The sequence below is a fragment of the Nerophis lumbriciformis genome, linkage group LG03 (genome assembly GCF_033978685.3).
Source record: "Nerophis lumbriciformis linkage group LG03, RoL_Nlum_v2.1, whole genome shotgun sequence".
In the NCBI taxonomy this organism is placed as follows: Eukaryota; Metazoa; Chordata; class Actinopteri; order Syngnathiformes; family Syngnathidae; genus Nerophis; species Nerophis lumbriciformis.
This window is the reverse complement of record NC_084550.2, coordinates 23457501-23461408: the sequence shown is the minus strand read 5'-3', so window position 1 is coordinate 23461408 and position 3908 is coordinate 23457501. Positions and strand designations below refer to the sequence as shown.

General features: G+C 25.3%; 1 protein-coding gene across 1 annotated transcript in view; it reads right to left on the bottom strand.

The window, feature by feature from the left end:
* The window catches only part of mul3 (mitochondrial E3 ubiquitin protein ligase 3), a 7263-nt gene continuing 3355 nt past the window's right edge, over positions 1 to 3908 (bottom strand). The window contains exon 5 of the mRNA XM_061935562.1: positions 1 to 3908. This exon is cut by the window's right edge and continues 667 nt beyond it. The gene's annotated coding sequence lies outside the window, so the exon portion shown is untranslated.

Sequence of the window (3908 nt, the reverse complement as noted above, 5' to 3'; positions counted from 1 at the left end):
GCCCTTGGTGGAAAAACATTAGACACCCCTGATCTAAAATGTTAGAAAAATAAACAATACTTAAAACATAAACAAATTTTAGTGAATAAAAAAATAAAATACTAACTTATTAAATTTGTAAAAATGTTAGAATACTTAAATTTAATTTAATGAAAAACGTATTATTTAATTAATTTGGAAAATTACAACAACCATAATAAACCTGGGGCGGTATAGCTCGGTTGGTGGAGCGGCCGTGCCAGCAACTTGAGGGTTGCAGGTTCGATCCCCGCTTCCACCATCCTAGTCACTGCCGTTGTGTCCTTGGGCAAGACACTTTACCCACCTGCTCCCAGTGCCACCCACACTGGTTTAAATATAACTTAGATATTGGGTTTCACTATGTAAAGCGCTTTGAGTCACTAGAGAAAAGCGCTATATAAATATAATTCACTTCACTTCACTTCACTTAAATGTGTAATTTAAGATTCTTTTTTGACCCACTACGGTATGCAGTTACACAATCATTATTATTAATATTTTATTTTTACATGGGAAAAAACCAACAGGAAAAATGGAAGAAAGAAGAGAAAAAAAAATGGTATGTAATTAGAAAAAGCTAAAATGTTCTAACTAATAATTAATAATATGATTGGTCACCAATAATACAAAGCTGACACAATGTCTATTTTTAGCATTTAAAAACAATAAAAAAATATCAATATGGCCCTTCATACTTTTGACTTTTCGGTATGCGGTCCTAGGTGGAAAAAGTTAAGACACCTCTGATATAAAATGTTAGAAATTCTCAAAATAACCAATAATTTAATTTAATTTAATTAAAAAAAGAATACTAACTTGTTTAATCAATTTTGAAAATTACAACAACCATAATAAACACTGTTATATGTGTAACTGAAGATTATTTTATGACACACTATTGTATGCAGTTACACAATCAGTATTATTATTGATCATTTTATTTTAATTTTACATGGAAAAAAACAACAGGAAAAATGTAAGAAAGAAGTGGGAAAAAAATGGTATGTTATTAGAAAAAGCTCAATTAATAATAATATGATTGGTCACCACTAATACAAAGTCTACTTTTATAAAAAAAATTAAATACAAAAATATCAATATGGCCCCACATACTTTTGACTTTTCAGTATGGGAAAAAGTTAAGACACCTCTGATCTAAAATGTTAGAAGCTCTCAAAATAAACAATAATTAAATTGAATTTAAAAAAGAATACTAACTTGTTAAATTAATTTGGAAAATTACAACAACCATACTAAACATTGTTAAATGTGTAACAGAAGATTATTTTATGACACACTATTGTATGCAGTTACACAATCATATTATAAATGTTATTTTATTTTTACATGGGGAAAAAAACAATAGGAAAAATGTAAGAAAAAAGAGAAAAAAATGTGTATGTAAAGAGAAAAAGCTAAAATGTTCTAACTCATAATAATAATAATAATAATAATAATAATAATAAGATTGGTCACCAATAATACAGAGTCTATTTTTAGCATGTTTTTTTTTAAATACAAAAATATCAATATGGCCCCACATACTTTTGACTTTTAAGTATGCGGTCTTTGGTGGAAAAAGTTTAGACACTCCTGATATAAAATGTTAGAAGCTCTCAAAACAAATATTTAGATTTAATTTAATTAAAAAAATAATACTAACTTATTTAATTAATTTGGAAAATTACAACAACCATACTAAACACTGTTAAATGTGTAACTGAAGATTATTTTTGACCCACTATGCAGTTACACAATCATATTATTAATATTATTTTATTTTTACATGGGGAAAAAACAACAGGAAAAATTTAAGAAAAAAGAGGAAAAAAATGGTATGTAATGAGAAAAAGCTCAACTGTTCTAACTAATAATTAATAATAATATGATTGGTCACCAATAATACAAAGCTGACACAATGTCTATTTTTAGCTTCTTTTTTTTTTTTAAATAAAAAAATATCAATATGGCCCCACATACTTTTGACTTTTCAGTATGTGGCTCTTGGTGGTAAAAGTTTAGACACCCCTGATCTAAAATGTTAGAAATTCTCAAAATATACAATACTTAAATTACATTTAATTAAAAAATAATACTTAAATTAATTTGGTAAATTACAACAACCATAATTAACACTGTTAAATATTTAATTGAAGATTATTTTTTGACCCACTATTGTATGCAGTTACACAATCATATTATTAATATTATTTTATTTTTACATGGGGAAAAAACAACAGGAAACATGTAAGAAAAAAGAGAAAAAAATTGGTATGTAATGAGAAAAAGCTCAACTGTTCTAACTAATAATTAATGATAATATGATTGGTCACCAATAATACAAAGCTGACACAATGTCTATTTTTAGCTTCTTTTTTTTTTTAAATAAAAAAATATCAATATGGCCCCACATACTTTTGACTTTTCAGTATGTGGCTTTTGGTGGTAAAAGTTTAGACACCCCTGATCTAAAATGTTAGAAATTCTCAAAATATACAATACTTAAATTACATTTAATTAAAAAATAATACTTAAATTAATTTGGTAAATTACAACAACCATAATTAACACTGTTAAATATGTAATTGAAGATTATTTTTTGACCCACTATTGTAGGCAGTTACACAATCATATTATTAATATTATTTTATTTTTACATGGGGAAAAAACAACAGGAAAAATGTAAGAAAAAAGAAAAAAATTGTATGTAATTAGAAAAAGCTCAAATGTTCTAACTAATAATTAATAATAATAAGATTGGTCACCAATAATACAAAGTCTATTTTTAGCATTTTTTTAAAATACAAAAATATCAATATGGCCCCACATACTTTTGACTTTTCAGTATGTGGCCCTTGGTGGAAAAAGTTTAGACACCCCTGAACTAAAATGATAGAAGCTCTCAAAATAAACAATACTTAAATTAAATGTAATTAAAAAATAATACTAACTTATTCATTTGGAAAATCACAACCACCATAATAAACCCTGTTAAATATGTAATTGAAGATTATTTTTTGACACACTATGGTATGCAGTTAATATTTAGGTATTATTTTATTTTTACATGGGAAAAAAAACCAGGAACAATTTAAGAAAAAAGACAAAAAAATTGGTATGTAATTAGAAAAATCTAAAATGTTCTAAATAATAATAATATGATTGGTCGCCACTAATAAAAAGTCTGTTGTTAGTTGTTTTTTTTAAAATACAAAAATATCAATATGGCCCCACATACATTTGACTTTTCAGTATGCGGCCCTTGGTGGAAAAAGTTTAGACACTCATCACCTAAAATGTTAGAAGCTCTCAAAATAAACAATACTTAAATTTAATGTAATTAAAAACTAATACTTATTAAATTAATTTGGAAAATTACAACAACCATAATAAACACTGTTAAATATGTAATTAATTTTTTTTTTTTTTTGACGCACTATGGTATGCAGTTAATATTTATTTAATATTATTTTATTTTTACATGGGAAAAAACCAACAGGAAAAATTTAAGAAAAAAGACAAAAAAATCGGTATGTAATTAGAAAAAGTTATGACACCCCTCATCTAAAATGTTAGAAGCTTTCAAATCAAACAATATTTAAATTACATTTAATAAATAAAATAATACCAACTTATTTAATTAATTAGGAAAATTACAACAACCATAATTAACACTGTTATATGTGTAACTGAAGATTATTTTATGACACACTGTGGTATGCAGTTACACAATCATAGTATTAATATTATTTTATTTTTACATGGGGAAAAAACCAACAGGAAAAATTTAAGAAAAAAAATGGTATGTAATTAGAAAAAGCTAAAATATTCTAACTAATAATTAATAATAATATGATTGGTCACCAATAATGTCTATTTTTATAATT